Raw genomic sequence first — 17,544 nt, forward strand, 5'->3', positions numbered from 1 at the left:
GTAAAAATGGCGGCGTAAGAATTTAATGTCTCGAAAAGAGAAATTGAAAGAAGCGAAAAGTAGAAAATTCAGCGGGTTGTATTTAACGAACTGTAGTTTTCTTATATAAAAGTTAACACTCCCTTTTGTTTTGTTTTTCTAAAGTAGCGATCTAGTTCTTTATGGAAATATAAGTCTCTGAAAATCTGATATGCTAGAAAATGTCGAAAAACTGTTATGAAGTAAGTGGATTTTATATGAAATAAAGAACAGCTGGATTTAGTGGTGTTCAGCCTACATACTTGATTGGCATTTAATATCACTGCGCCACTATTGAGTAAAACAAGTTATAAACTGACACTGCAACAGTCCAAATTTATACTTTAAAATCGTTTAATAAAAACAAAGAGGGGATTTAATCATTGGTTTTGCAAGAAATATTCCTAGCAAGTATTTTTTATGTGCGTATTAGCATCACTTGTGTTTTGGTCCGAATGAATGGGGCTACCAGTGGGAAACATTTAATCGAACAAGATAGAAAGTGCGAATTTATTTGCCTTATTTGTTGTGAAAAACCATAAAATAAAAAGAAAATTTGTTTGTTTCAAGTGTAAGATTTAATTTTATTTCATCTCGTGAGCTTCGAAAAAAGTATTCGCACTCGTGGCTTACACAAAAACAAACAAATATCCTCTATGTCTCCCACACCACTGTGTGGTGGGAGACATAATAACTGAGATAGAGTGAAAGAGCATCAAAAGTTTAACCTGAAATTCTATGTAAAAAGGAGGATATAATTCATGAAAAAATGTGCCAGAGTTATGCACCTTGTGTCATAGGATGTTGGTTATGATGTTGAACAATTATTTTAAGTTTGAATCAAATCAAGTCAGTAATAATAGATAGAGTGAGTAATAACAGATAGAGTGAAAGTGCACCAAAACTTTAACCTGAGATCTAAGTGAAAAGGGGGAAAATCATGAAATAATAGTGCCAAAGCTTTGGCCCTTATTTCAGATGATGTGGGTGGTGATGAGGAATAACCAGTTTTAGTTTGAAACAAATTCATCCTGTAATTACAACAGAGAAATGAAGAAAATATAGAAAGTGTAAAATATCCTTAAGGCATCGCCTACAGTGGCAGCCATTTGACTCAAAATTTTACATGCAAATTTTCATAAAAATAAAAGATGACTAAGTGGAAACTATAAGTCAATAAATTTGTCATAATTATGTTTTAAATATCTATGTGAACATATGCAAGTAGAAGGATGTGCATTTCACTACCTGTATTATGCCTTTATTCGATATTTTTTATGACAAAATTTTGCAATTTTATCTGCAGTCAAACTTGATATATATTCAATACATTCCAAAGATAATTACAGCCAATTGTAAAGCAGACCGTGAAGAATAAAGTCTTCAGAAATTATTTTGAAATTTTACCTGATTACTGAATTATACACAAAAGTCCCAACACCATCAATTTATCCAATTTGTGTTATCTGTTCACACATAATTTACATGTACATAAACAGGTGATATTATAGGATTATGTATAGGTTTACCTGGCTACCTGTGGTCAGTAATGCATGTACAAACAACATTTTAAATTAAATTTACACGGGGATGTCTTTTTGTGTCTAATGCAATAACCAGGAACAATTTCGACAAAAATCCGTAGGAGTTTGCAGTATACATATAATTGTACTATGAAATTAACTAAATTTTGTCTTTGTAATATCTTTTATATTGGAGTTCTACTGCACATAAAATTTTAATATTTTGGGGTAAATTTTCTGTCTAAACGAGACTCAAATATTTTACAAGCGGCATATGTACTATAAATCATCATATGCTTCTTATGTTGATGATAATTTGACCAGCTGTTAAGGCTTTAGTGCAATTTTCAAGAGAAAAATACTCGGCCTGAAAATATGAACTGATACTGAGTTGTGACTGCCTTAACCAAGGTGGGGACGCGGAAAGATGCCGACGCCGGGTAGCTCTCCTTATACTTTGTATAGTCGGATAAAAATCCAAAAATAAGTCTCTGTTTAGTCAAAAAATGTCGTCATACGTGATAAGAAGTAGAATTAGGAAATTCCGCCATGTCTGCTGTCCTTTTTAAGGACAAGAGCTGTCACAGGAGACAGCGCGCTCGACTATTTCGATGCTTGAAAGTTAAACTTGGCACATCTGAAGAAACTGGAGCTGTCACCGGAATGTATATTGACTCCAATGGTGGATAAGGATATTGTACATAGCTTGAGTCTGTGTCAAAAATATTAAGGAATAAGAGAGGTAAAGATAAAGTGTATCAAAACACTTTATAAGTTTAATTCTAAGCCAAGAGGGGCATAATTCATAAAATATTAGTGCAAGAGTTATGCACCTTGTGTTATATGATGTGGGTGATGAACAACTACTTCAAGTTTAAATCAAATGTATTTCGTAATAACAGAGATTTAATGAAAATGCATAAAATTAACCTTAAATTCTTAGTAAAAGGGACATAATTTAATATAAAAAATGATGACAGAATTATGCACATTGAGTCGTATGATGTGGGTGATAAGGTGGAACAACTATTTTAAGTTTGAATCAAATTCATTTAGTAATAACTGAGATAGAGTTAAAGTGTATCAAACCTTAAACCTTGAATTCTAAGTAAATGGGGGAATAATTCATGAAATATTGGTGCACGAGTAATGACACTTGTGTCATATGATGTGAATGATGATGTTGAAGAACCGTTTTAAGTTTGAATCGGCTCAATTAAGTAATAACTGAGATATAGTGAAAGTGAGTCAAAACTTTAACCTGAAATTCTGAGTAAAAGGGGGATAATTCATTACATATTGGTTCCAGAGTTATGAGCCTTGTACCATATCATGTGGGAGATAATGTAGAACAACTACATAATCCATTTAGGAATAACTATGATAATGCATCAAAACTTTAACCTGAAATTCTAAGGAAAAGGGGGATAATTCATTACATATTGGTACCAGAGTTAAAAGTCTTGTATCATATGGGAGATAATGTAGAACAACTGCGTAATCCATTTAGGAATAACTGAGATAGAGTGAAAATGCATAAAAACTTTAAGTTGAAATTCTAAGTAAATAGGGGGATAATTCATGAAATATTGGTGTGACACTTATGACCCTTGTGCCATATAATGTGTTTGAGGATGGGGAATAAATATTTTATGTTTAAAGCAAATCCATCGAGTAATTACAGAGATAAGAGAAAAAAGAGAAAGTGTAAAATAAGAGCTGTCGGAGAACAGCAACGCTCGACTATTCAACAGCCTTGTCAATTGAATGAAAACACCAGTCGAGAAAGGGGTATAGTTTTGTAAAGATACAAAACAGGGTTATGGAACCTGCACAGTGCTTATCAGCACATAACAGTGGACAAGCGTGTGAAGTTTCAATCCATTCCAGTTAGTGGGTACTGAGATACCAGCTTACATATGAGAATTTAACCAAAAACCTGCTAAGCTGAAAAAGGGGCATTATTTTGTTAAATGTTGTGACATCGAAAATCAGTTCATAATTAAATTGATTTTATCATTACTAAATACAACCTCGTCTCCTTTTTTTCTACGAAAATGTCACAAATACATCCACAGTGAAATGTAAACAGAAAACAGCGTTAATTTAGACCTCTGTGGCAATGCCAAGTGAAAAGCTAGTGTTAAAATCAACCCTGTCTGCCATTACTCGACTAGATTAGACGTTTCCCATGCTGGTTCTTTTATTGTTAACAAGGCCTAAAAAACAACGTGTAATATCCCTACATTTACGAGTAGGATTTGAAAGCGAACAACATGGATCTTGACCAGACTGCGTGGATGCGCTGGCTGGTCTGGATCCATGCTGGTCGCAAAGCCACTATGTTGGTTTTCCCATGGCGTTCCTCATTTTTATTTAATGGCTTTATTACACTCCCGCGACGTCAACCATGTGATAATTCAATAATGTAGATATTTTCAGGATACAAATATGTAAATTAACGAAAATGGATGATCTCTGGCCTATAAGGCATGTCTCTCAAACTTTTCCCATTTTCACAGTTTAATGTTAATCATGATCCACTACCAAAGAATTTACGAAGTTTTTTTAAAGAAAAATTCATTTTTTTTAAGATAATATTATGCACATTTTGTTTGCACCCTGAAGTATGTTTCATTCCGTAAGAAATGAAATCACAGTCTATATCATTAACTTTTGAATATCCTCCGACATTACAGTGATGAAAGTGGGCCTTTTTGTCTAAAACCGAACAAAAACAGACATACCGATGAAAAATTGGGCTATTTGTAATATATTCTAATTTCAGCGTTACGTTTTGCTGGAAAATGGCTTTATACGAATATATGGTCAACACTTGTGACAATTAACCTTTAGCCTGCTGGTGGCAAGTGATTCTGCCTTTAAGACCAGTACAGACCAATATCAGTGCAGGCTGATCATGGTCTGCACTTTTTACTATTTAGTCAGTAAATTTTCGGTGTATGCCCCTTTGAATAATAAGTGGCACTGTCAAAATTGAATGATGGATCAGTCCATAATAGAAATGTAGCAGGCTAAAGGTTAATACTAGCTGTGATAACTTGTCCTTGGACAAGCCTTGTCTTATCTCTACTAGGAACCAGAAACCTCAACTTAGTTTCCATTATAACAATATGGCGTGTATCGCATTCCATATATTCAAAGAACTATCTAAGATCCATAAAAATATTCTTAGTATTTTTCGCGTAAATTATATGATCTGTTTACATCGCTGGCATGACGGGAAAACCCCGTTTCATGAAAGCTTTATTCAATACACAACAAATCCAGCACATATTGTCATAATGAATAATTACATTATCTAAACACACCAAATGGGTACTTTTTTGAAAACAATGTATATCTTGCATTTTTTAAATTAGATTCTACTGACCAATCAGAACAGACTATACAAACATTTCCTAATTCCAAGGTATGTAATTACCTAAGCTCCCTTTCCTTTTCCTTACCTATAAACAGGTCATAATGTTACGTGCCAGGATGCAAAATTTGTAGCTTTTGTTTTGACAGCTTTGATTTTCTTGAAAAAAAGATATTGTCAGAAGAAGGGCTCGAACCCACAACTCTAAGATTGGCAGCTAAACGCTTTGTCCGTATAGCTATGTGCACATACAACATTATATTATACATGTAATAGCGATATCGCTATTTATGTTCGGACACAAATAAATATTTACGGAAATATACAGAACTTGATATTCATGAGACCCAGGTAAAGATATTTGGATATTTGATCAGACTATGTACATCTGTGTATTGCACTGCTGAGCTGCTTGTCCTTAACTTAGGCAATACATTGTAACCTAGACAATGCCTGAAATAACTTGAATCTACCTAGTAAATTTACAGATAATCTATAATAAATTTATAGATTTTTCAAACTATAAATTTACAGATCAAGTGTTTGAAAACTGCTAAAGTTAGACTCAAATCGCAGCGTGAAATTAATTGATTTACTTATGGTATGCATAAATAAAGGTCACTTGTAACTCTCAGTCATTTCTGCTGATTTTCTGAAAATGCCAACAACTCGAAGTCAACAAAAATTGCTGAAACTCGTAAATGACCTTAAATTATGCATACTTAAGATAAACGAATTAATTTCAAGCTGCGTTTTTGAGAATACATCGAAAAATCTGTAAATTTATAGATTATCTGTAAATTTACAGATAATTAGATCATACATGTATACCAATTTCCTAGACCTAAAGACAGCTAGGAAACTATAACGGTAATATTGTAAATTCAATAAAATTGTGTGACTGCATTTTTCTGAAAACGTATGGTATTTTCTACATATCAGATTTATTTCCTGAAAATGTTATAGAGCTAAATTTCACGTTATGCTTGACATAGTCCTATCAATAAGACCTGACATAACATATTTTAACATTTTGACGCCTATCGGTTATGTCAGGTCTTATCGGATCGCCATGTATAACATGTAGTAAGAAGCGAACACACTTCATGTCGCCTCTAATCTTCAAATTATGAACAACATAACCCAATCCGAAGTGAAAGAACACTACTTACACCGAAAATAATCCTTTTTTCAACTGCACATGTGAGTAATTATAAAATAAAAGTTACTTTTCATATATAAATATCGAGTTGTTTCTTTCCACTGCATGTATTGCCGTGTATCTGTATTATGGTGTGCAACATTGCCGGTCTATTCCGAATGTTGTGTAAACACAGTTTATTTTGAGAATCAATTTTAGACGAAATATTTTCCCTCTGGATCAATTGGCAAATAGTTCACGTGGAAAATTGTTTTCGTCTAAGTCGATTCTAAATATATTATAACCTGCTGAATATGCTTGAAAAATGGCGGGATGTGTATTGAAAACTGTACACAATTGACATATATTGGATATGAGGGATTTTAAAGGTAAATTTAAACGATATATTACTAGAATATGATAAAAAACGGTAGGCTGGACTGTCTAAACCTGCGTATATCGTATATTTTTCGTGTGAGAAAATGCTACATTCTACTGATTAGGGCCCTTTTAGACGTAAATATGCAGATTGAAAATAAAATGTAAAATAATAAAATAATGAATGTTGAAGGTAAAATGAGCATGTACACGTCTAATATTTTGGACTATGCTTGACAATGACACGAGGTGCTTGGTAGCTATCGCCACAATTTTCTAAATATTCCAACAAACTTATGCATTTTTTCTAAAAAAAAAATATTCGTTATAATTTTTTTTCTATATATGTTATCTATTTTTTCTTTACAGTATATGCTATCTATTTGAAGAAGATTTTTCGTTTTAGAGATAAACTTTTCAGAAAAATTCAAAATATCATGATAATTTCTGAAAGTATCGAGATACATATTTAGCTAACAGATGGCAGCTGTGGACACTTACACAAACCGTATCGAGATAATAATGTAAGTTATCACAACTATATTTCAAAAAAACCTTTCAACTATTGAGATAATATTTTCAGAAAAATTGGCTATTCTATCAAAATATCTAAAGTATCGCAATAGCTACCTATTTCATGACAAAAATATGTCACAATACAGAGAAATAAAGAAATATTCATAAAAAAAAATGAAAACAAATGTTCAAAACATTTGTAACATACCATTTGCCGGATCTCATCCCACTCCCTCTGCGTTTCTGCGTCGGACTCCATGCCTATAGAAACTACACTGCACTGCGATAGTGAAAAGTATGCTTTAAAATAATGTCGGATAATCCACGTGCAAAAAGGCGAGTGAATACGTAATCAAATAATTTCCACCTGCAAAAGTTGAGTGAACACTTTTAAAACCTGTGTACCACTTCTTTTTTATTATTGATTGGTAATAGCGTATTCGATATTTTCTTTTTTCTAAAAGAAGTGTTAGCTCGTTCTTGTTCTCAACTTTACCGTAGTCGGTTAAAAAGATAGTCAGGGTCTTATGTTGTATTGTTATATATCATGACGACTTGAAATAAAACTTATCTCATCTGATCTTGTAAGATAATACTTGCGACTTTTCAAATTATATACTATGCGAATGAAGGACCATTGAATAATTGTAAAAACACATATTTTCACTGCGGTAAAACTTTGCGAATTTGAAATTTTCATGTGTACATTCATCTTCGTACTTTCTGTTTCCCATCATCGTTGATTCGATTTCATCATCGCATGTTTAATTTCTTGTTTCGTATACGGTTAGCCTATCTTTTTTTTACTAGTAAGTCATATCGTCTAATGTATGCGTGCATAAAAAAGTCGTAACTATGCTGGTGAAAGAGCCGAAAACACATAAGACGGAACCGCCCGCTTAGCTCAATAGGGAGATCGTCGGTCTATGGATCGCGGGGTCGTGAGTTCATTCCTCGGGCGGAGCGTATGTTCTCCGTGACGATTTGATAAAGGACATTGTGTCTGAAAGCATTCGTCCTCCACCTCTGATTCATGTGGGGAAGTTGGCAGTTACTTGCGGAGAACAGGTTTGTACTGGTACAGAATCCAGGAACACTGGTTAGGTTAACTGCCCGCCTTTACATGACTGAAATACTGTTGAAAAACAGCGTTAAACCCAAAACAAACAAACAAATCGAGATAGTGATAGCCGAATCAACAGTGATAAAAGTCGAAATAGTCCTATTTCCCATTCCAAAGTAACATGCAGTGTTATCAGCAAATTGTTATCCAGACCGAGGCACAGACTGCTGGATGGACACATTGATATATATAGTCAATAACCATTCTTTCTTATAAGGTAACTGACAAAATCGATTTGTTTTTGATGGACTTCTTCACACATTTCCTACCAGTCAGTTCCTTACTGAAAACCTCATTTCAGTTCATATTCATAATAACCCTTAATATTATGATGCAACTTTATACTTTATTATTGTCTCATCTTTGTACAAACAATATAGGTACATAAAGTAATAAATACATTAAAAACACCAGTACACAGTCATTCAATACATAAGAATTATAAGTGACTTATGTTAATGTATACAACACTATGTCTATCATTCCCATGTACATATAATTACAGGTACTGTTGTAATAAAATCATGATGTTGTTGCTAATCACTAATTAAAAAAAAAAAAAAACTGATAAAAGTACGACCTAAAATTACAGTGAAGCACAATACACCTGTCCGTAAGACAGCATACTCGACCTGTCTCAGTGCTTAACTCCGAACCAGAGCATTGCCATTAACTGGAGGCTTGTAACACCTCAGAATTGTTAATTTTAGGAACGCGTTTTGGTAACGACAAAATTCGATGCAAGGTACATATGATGTGTTAAGGATCGTGGAATGGAACGTATTTTGGTAGTTTTTTCTACATTAGAAGGTGTGCTCATGTTTACATTACGCACAAAAAAGAGAGATAAAATGTCTCCTACAAAAATGGTGGGTGTGTGTGTGGTGGGGTGGGGCTGAAGGCGGTTCCGAGTTCCCCTCACGAGATATAGTTTTCGTATAAAACAAACCCAATTGTAGATTAATAAACGTGTGAAAGGGGCCCCAAACGACGCTTTCTATGCGATAACATTGTATTACTTTGTTGTTTTAATGTGCTAGTGTTGTCGGAGGGATAGTCCACCTAGATTTTTAGAAAAAAATCTGTTTTATTCTGTAGAACGAAGTATAAATAATACGATGGCATGTGGGTCCTCCACCTAGATATTTTTAAAACATCCAGCTTAAACATAAATGGTGAATTCTGTGCGTATTTTAGGGGTCTTAGATGAATATTTAGGCAAAATTAAGTTTTTAAAGTTATCATACAAACCGCCTCGATAGCCTAGTGGTAGAGCGTCCGCCCCGAGTGCGGGAGGTCGTGGGTTCGATCCCCGGCCGCGTCATACCAAAGACGTAAAAAATGGTACTAACAGCTTCCTCACTTGGCGCTCAGCATTAAGAGGATGGTGCTATGACTGGTCAGCCCGGTGTCAGTATAATGTGACTGGATAGGGTATCATGTCACGTGTCTACGGCGTGATATTCCAGTTAGGCAGCACTATAAAGTTGGGCATTTTGCTCATTGCTACAAGTAGACACCGTCATTTATATGACTGAAAATTTGTTAAAAAAGACGTTAAACCCGAACACACACACACACGCGCACACACACAACCCGTCTTATGAGGCCTTTTCTTGTGAATCTTCTGAATTTGAATATGTAACAATCTATACTTGCTTATGCTGCGTTTACACTTAGCCACGACGCCCACGATGTCCACGACTTAAAGAAAAGCACGGAACTCCACGATTTATTGCACGAATTTTGTATTACTACGCTTTCCTTCGCTTTCTTACGCTCTCAGTACGTTTTGTTACTACCTGCAGCGTTTTATTACGAAACCAACACGATTCTGGTCGAGATCTGCCACGATTTTATCACGTTCTCTCAAGTTCTCTTACGATTACCACGATATGCTATCACGTTTTGTCACGTTCTGTTTAGATCCCTCACGTTATTAAGTTTTGTTAAGCTCTCCTACGATTTATGGCCACGATTTGGTCAAGATTGTCACGTTTAGAGCACGTTTGGAGTATAAAAAGGAGGCATGGGTCATCCTCTCATTCTCTCCAGAGATTCCAAAGAGGAACGAGCTATGCATCAAAGAGCTGAACAAGATGCTGAATTTGCAATTTTCGTGTATGCCTATAATAGTTACTCGTCGGCAGCAGCAACAAGGGACGGAACACGGCAGGATAGAAGAGAGAGGAAGGAGAAGAAGAAATAGAAGGCCTAAGACCTGCTGGGTGAGATCATTGTTAAATGGAAACTGAAGGCACTAACTGGGACACTATCCTCAACTTTTCAACACAGAACTCAGGCGTGAAGATGTTAGCTCCAACGTCAACTATGTAAGGATGCCTCCAGATCTAGTGGAACTTAGAATCGTGTTTCCAAGTTCACCAAGATCCCCATACGATGGAGCATCAAGGTCTGATGCGCTACGTTAAGGTCTGTTAAGCTGCATTACGCTCTACAACGATCTCCACGTTCTATCACGCTCTATCAAGATTTAAGATAAATCGTGATAATCGTGGCAAAATTTTTGACCGTCAAAAATTTTGTCACGATCCTTACGATCATCACGATTCCACCAAGTTCCCTCAAGATCACCACGATTCGATCCCACGAGGCCCCACGCTCTCCACGCTTCTCTCAAGTCGTGGACATCGTGGACATCGTGGACATCGTGGCTAATGCTGCGTTTACACTTAGCCACGATATCCACGATGTCCACGATTTAAAGAAAAGCTCGGAGCTCCACGATTTATTGCACGGATTTTGTGATACTACGCTTTCCGACGCTTTCTTACGCTCTCAGTACGTTTTGTTACTACCTGCAGCGTTTTATTACGATTCTGGTCGGGATCTGCCACGATTTTCATCACGTTCTCTCAAGTTCTCTTACGATTACCACGATATGCTATCACGCTTTGTCACGTTCTGTTTAGATCCCTCACGTTATCAAGTTTTGTTAAGCTCTCCTACGATTTATGGTCACGATTTGATCAAGATTGTCACGTTTTGAGCACGATTGGAGTATAAATAGGAGTCATGGGTCATCCTCTCATTCTCTCCAGAGATTTCAAAGAGGAACGAGCTATGCATCAAAGAGCTGAACAAAATGCTGAATTTGCATTTTTCGTGTATGCCTATAATAGTTACTCGTCGGCAGCAGCAACAAGGGACGGCATAGGGCTGGATATAAAAGAGAGAAATGAGAAGAAGAAATAGAAAGCCTAAGACCCGGTGGGTGAGACCATGGTTAAGTGGAAACCGAAGGCACAAACTGGGACAATACTCTCAACTTTTCACAGAACGTGTGAAGATGTTGGCTCCAACGCCAACTATGTAAGGATGCCTGCAGATCTAGTGGAACTTAGAATCGTGTTTCCACGTTCACCAAGATCCCCATACGATGGAGCATCAAGGTCTGATGCGCTACGTTAAGGTCTGTTAAGCTGCATTACGCTCTACAACGATTTCCACGTTCTATCACGTTCTCTCAAGATTTAAGATAAATCGGGGTAATCGTGGCAAAATTTTTGACTGTCAAAAATTTTGTCACGATCCTTACGATCATCACGATTCCACCAAGTTCCCTCAAGATCACCACGATTCGATCCCACGAGCCCCCACGCTCACCACGCTTCTCTCAAATCGTGGACATCGTGGACATCGTGGCTAAGTGTAAACGCAGCATAAGTGTAAACGCAGCATTAGGGCGTTTGTGAAACTTGTCTAAGGGTCAAGTAGTTTCGGTGAACAGTGGTGCCAAATTTCTTCAATATATCTCGATGTATGTCAAAGTTAGGGTGGCATTGACCTCTCTCACGTGTGTTCCAATGGTCCTGCTTGACTGAATCTAGGACCAATATAATATCAAGGTCAAAAGGTCAAGGTCGAATGAGTGACTTAGTTCCATCATAATGTTACTCTCTTTGAAATAATATTGTCCATTCGTCACAAAATATTCTTTTTCTTTAATTCAAGAGATTTATATTAATTCCGTTTTACGTTAGGTGTATGCATATCCAATGTGTTTTGGTACTACATATTCGTAAACTACCGATCTGCATTGAGTGTAACGCATTTTGGTAGTGACTACCAAAACTCGATCGAATTTCGGTAGTGACTACCAAAGTACGTTGCTATCATTTTGAGGTGCAACAGGGGCTTACCTCACTCAAACATATAAACAGAGCTTAAGATTGTCTATCCTGGTGTAGACTTTGACAGTAAATAACTCACGCCAAAAGCTATTGATAATAACAGAGATATTACACTCTATCAAAAACACTAACCAATACATCCCATGTTAAAAAACAGGGAATTCCTCTGTCAAAATTCAATCAGAGTTAAGGAAATTATTCTTTCTTATGTAGTTTTTGATAGTAAATATCTATTTAAAGTTTCAATTCAAAAGCTATGATAGTAACAGAGAAAACTGCCTTTGTCCTAATGTTGCTTTTTCAAAAAATAAACATTTTCTTTCAATCTTCTCTTCTTTCCTTTTTTGGGGATCCGGACGCCCGGATCCTACTCTGGATCCTTGCATGAAATTACTTACATGATTATAAAAATATACTTTCTGTCATAATAAAATGTAAAAGAAATTTAGGAAACTTAATAGAACTTTTTATTTTCTACAAAAATATTCTGACGTCACGATACTATGACGTCATGATGTATATTCACGGGACGTTGCGCGAGCAAACTTGTTTTAATTCGATGTAACTCATTGCAGAGTTGGCGCGGTCTTCTGCGCATGCCCAAAAATGATTTTCAGTTGTAGCGCACGGTAAAAATATGCATGTTTTTGCCTGTCCGCACGCATTTAGTGTATAAAATGCATAATATACTGACTAAAGGTTAGGGTTAGTATCACCATGGTTACAAAATATATACATTTAAGATATTTTTCGTTCAAATTTAGTTAATCCGGTATATACCGGAGTCTGTAATTTATACCGGCGCTCCAAGTCTGCATTGAGTCACAGTCGTTTTAATTTTGTTATAACCATTATAAATGTTGAGGGATTCGATGTCATAAGATTCATATAGTCTTAGTATTTATAGTTTTTCTACGAATAATGATTTCTTTCCTATGATCATACCATAAAAGTAAGTCATCGGCAGTAATAGATAAAAAAAAGTTGTCTTTAAATTAGCTCAGTTGAAAATGAAAGATAATGCTTAATTTTTTGTTTGAATGATTATTCAAAGATCTTAAAATTGAAGTAAACTATATATTTTGAAAACACATCCGAATCTATGCATAATTCGTTCAGATAAGTAAATAGTCCTAGAAGAGTTATCTGTCACTGGCTTCACTTTTCCCAGTAGGACCAAAATGTTCGGATCAAATATTGCCTTTCAGCATTAGAAATGAAGTATGAAAGTTAAACATTATATAATTGAGTATTCTGGTATTGAGTTTTCAACAGAAACTAATATCAGATGCAGTTTGAATGTGTAGGAACTCTCTACAGTCTGAGCAAAAGGGAAAACCCATGCCAGACATACGAGTATCATAATGTTCTAAAATTGTGTAAACTGTGCTTTAAATTATAAAACTTTAAATTGTGGTGGACGGATAGCTCAGTGGTTTGCACACTGGCCTTCCAAGCCTGAGGTCGGGGGTTCGATCCCCGGCAGCTACTCGGGAATTTTCAGAAACGCTTTTCAGTGTTTCCCACCCAACTAGAGGTGTACTGGTCAGGAACCCAGACAATCCTTGCGTGTATCAGTGCTACACACTGGGCACTTTAAAGAACCAGGCTGTCTATTCGAAACGAGCTAGGCTTAGTTAGCCGGACAAGCCTGTATCTGATTTCTGATCTCTCTGTCGTGGGGGCTTTGTCTCACTCTGTCCCTCTGGTCAGATCGCTCTGTGTCTGTACTAGTAGAGGATGAATTATGCGCCCTGTGTGGCTGCATTTGAACTATGTAAAGCGCCTTTGAACGTGAAATTGATCATGAAAAGGGCGCTATATAACTCTTATAATAATAATAATAATAATATACAGTACAGGCTTTGTCATTACCGACACGAGAGTCATCTTTTAGTGCCGTGTGGCGGCCCGTACTTTGATTCAGAGTTGTTATTTTTGCTGGTCCTTTGGGATAATGGAGTCTTTTCAACATTTTTTATGCGCATCTTTCTGCGCAGCTGACACTTTCTATGGAAAACTGAAGTGAAGTCAACATTAGTTGTAACATGTAACCGACAATCTTAAATATGAGGATTCTTGAATGAAATATCATTTTTGATAAGTTTTATCAGTAATCAAATGTTGATACTGGTTTATGTTGTATTGACAAGTTTAATGCCTGACATGGTATCTTGCCATGTTTGTGGTTGTGTTTTCACATCGCATTTTAGTACAAAGACAGTGTTGCTCATATAATGTAAGACAATTGACTTAGTACTGATGACACAGTATCACCTTTCAGATTATTTAGTATTCAATTATAGAAAGAATTAAGAATTTTTAAAAAAAAATTTAACTTCTAGCAGATATACATGTAATCAATTTTGTCAGATTCGCGCCATTTTCGTCCGAACAGGTGTTGTATTCAAGCGGTCTTAACATAAAATTTAGCCTGGTGACCCATACATTTTTAGCTATTTTTACGCTCACAGTACAATTATTTATACACAAGAAAAACAGCAAAAAATTCTATGAAACAGTTTTTTCAAAATTAAAAAATATTCTTCACTAAGGGTATTTTTCATTGTAAAAAGTTCACAAAAGTGAATATGAAACAAGAATTTTTTTTTCATTTGTACCCATTATTGTAAGGATATAGTATTACAAATATGACTATGATATCAAATAAGTATATAATAAAATTTGTAAAAAGAATAAACATTATTGTGCTGTCTTAATGTATATTTTGGTTGGTATTTATAAAAATGCAGAAAATTATGAAAATGTTGAAAAATCGCTGGCAGTTTCAGCAACAGTGGGTGTGTTCAAAACAATTTTTCACAAAAACAAGCCTGGTGACCCATTGTTTTTATTTGTTCATTGTTTTCAGCATAAATTTTCCTTTCATATATGTGAATTTGAAAAAATTCTATGAAAGGAAAAAAACTATAGGAATTCTCTTTAAGCCAGTGCTAGGGGATGGCGTGGGGGGGGGGGGGGGGGGGGGGGGGGGGGGCGTGAGAGGTGTTGCACATTTCATTACCTCTCATGAACAGACTCAATCAAATCGAGTCAGACTGCTGTTATTCTTATTGTTTGCATTCTTTGCTTTCAAAGGATCTTTTTTTACCGATTTTATTTATGACACTACTGGGGCTTCAAACTCTAACTTTGAACTAAGGTGGTCTGATCTGATGCGTATTTCAAGCGTGTTACGCGATTTGTTGCAACTAGCGCCATTTAATCTGGACAGGTCATAAACAAAATACATCTTGGCAATGATTGCAGTGAATGTTGAATTCAACAGACTAATCATTTGGTTTTAGTATATCACGTCCATACGTTTTGTATTTAAATTAGCCAATTTCGTAATCGGTCAATATCTGTATTTATTTTATGCTAACTGGTGAAATACTGAAAAATATGAGTGAGATGTTTCTCTACATTAGCATATCACTCACAATGGCTCTTGAATTATATGCTTTGATTATCTCCCTTTGTTACCAGTACTTTCACAGCCGGTTGGCAGATTCGTGGTGCTCCGTCCCAAATTTCGCGCCATAATTTGTTATGCTAATACAGATCCTAGATTAATATTTCCTAGCTATTTCTACTGAATTTAGATAAGTTTTATAATTCTGCAGCATGATTTACCAAGGCTCCTCTATTTTTTTCGGCGGAGTAATTCGGTCAGTGTAACTGGATACTACTTACGAATAGGTGATACTGATCAATATAATTGTACTATTTCACTACCAAGCAATAATGTTGTGTCTTCGTTATAAAATACCTATTGATGTTTCGATTTATCAGAAGATAAAGTCACTGTTTTCAATGAATAAACGGACAAATCATTTTCAAAAGTGCAGCACGGGTAAATCATGCACGTGCGAATGTATCCTTATAATCCTCGTTGCGAAAAAAATCATTATGACTTTGTGTCTAAACCCGCTTTCAATTTTATTTATTGAACATCCTATTTTTATTACCTCCCTTTACAGGTCTAACTGTACACAAGTTCATGTTTAGTATTTCATGTAGTGCTTTTATACCCATAGGCATAGTATCTATTTGGACAACTATGGCATCTGCTTTTAATATAATATTCAAAGCCTTTATATGGGATTTTAAGCTCAATTGTGTAAATGCAAAGGAAGTCGCCATATGACCTATCATGTGTCGGTGCGACGTTAAAAAATCAGCTCTTGTAAGTACTTGCCTTAGACAATAGATTTTATGTAGTGTTGGACGACCTGTGGTTTTCCACTTCAATATAACTTCCCTTAACCCTCCGTCCGCTTAATTCTACGTGCGTGTTTCTTTGTATCGAGCAAAAAGAATTATGGATATTATTTTTTGAGTTTTATTTGAAATAAATATTGTGTTCATTTTGTGTATTTCAAAGTCGAATATAACTTTTAAAATAAAGTATTGACTTTTTACGCGTACAAATATTATCAAACGGAGTACAACCGGTAGTGATTGCACTTCCTTGGTTAAACATTAAAAAAGACTTGGTAGATGTAAAATTGCTGATGCTGAAAAGAACCTTGTAGGTTTGTATTTCATTTCTCGCATTAGTTTTGCTTAAACAGTTTGCATAAGCAATTCTAATCTTTTCGGAAGTATCTGAATAAAATATGTTAACATTTATTTACAAATGCCGCAACGCTAACATATAAAAACATAGATACAGGTGCTTGAATAACATTTATTTTTTTTAAATTACGGATAGGACAGTTTAAAGATTACAGCTGAATCTGGCTTAGAGGTTATACAATGTATGTATCTATTTTATGCAGCTCTCTTAAGCAGCAAGTTAGCTTATGTCCCGAATAGATCATGCGTTTTTATTTTCACCTGACTTAAGCAGTCACCTGTCAAAGGCAGCCAATCTGTGTCTCTCTATTGACTGACTGCTTAATACAGTTTTGACTTAATTTCACATGTCTGCTACCATACTTCTTAAGTTCCGTATTTTTGTTCTAGGTTTAGGACATTATTTAAGAGGGGAAATAGGAAAATACTTAAAATGATCCTTAAAAGGACTAATATATTAAGAATGCCTTTCAATGCGGGTTTACTTTGCTTAATGGGCGGCTGTCTTCTTTGAATGTGGCTGCTCGTGTTGGACTTCTGTCCTTCCATGATCGTTACCGTTGTTATATAATTGTGATTTTTAACTTTTTCAATTTCGAATCAAAAGGACACGGTACAGTGTACATTGATAAATGGCCTTGAGATAATTTAAAAGCTATACATATCTGATGCCTAAATTCCATCCATGACCCAAACTCTAAGCATCCTAGAGGCCGAAACCCTTTGCT

At 35.5% G+C, this 17,544-nt stretch overlaps 1 protein-coding gene across 4 annotated transcripts in view; it reads left to right on the forward strand.

Annotated features, from left to right (window-relative positions):
* LOC123538539 (probable E3 ubiquitin-protein ligase MID2) overlaps nt 1–17,544 on the forward strand; it is a 148,073-nt gene that overhangs the window by 108,783 nt on the left and 21,746 nt on the right. Inside the window, exon 1 of one of the 4 annotated variants that reach the window (XM_053529981.1) lies at nt 16,462–16,773. The exons of 2 other annotated variants lie outside the window; for them this stretch is intronic. The gene's annotated coding sequence lies outside the window, so the exon portion shown is untranslated. Of the gene's footprint in view, nt 1–16,461; nt 16,774–17,544 lie in introns of those variants that run through there. One more of the 4 variants, XM_053529983.1, reaches the window with a different exon arrangement.

Source organism: Mercenaria mercenaria, chromosome 18 (assembly GCF_021730395.1).
Source record: "Mercenaria mercenaria strain notata chromosome 18, MADL_Memer_1, whole genome shotgun sequence".
Taxonomy (NCBI): domain Eukaryota; kingdom Metazoa; phylum Mollusca; class Bivalvia; order Venerida; family Veneridae; genus Mercenaria; species Mercenaria mercenaria.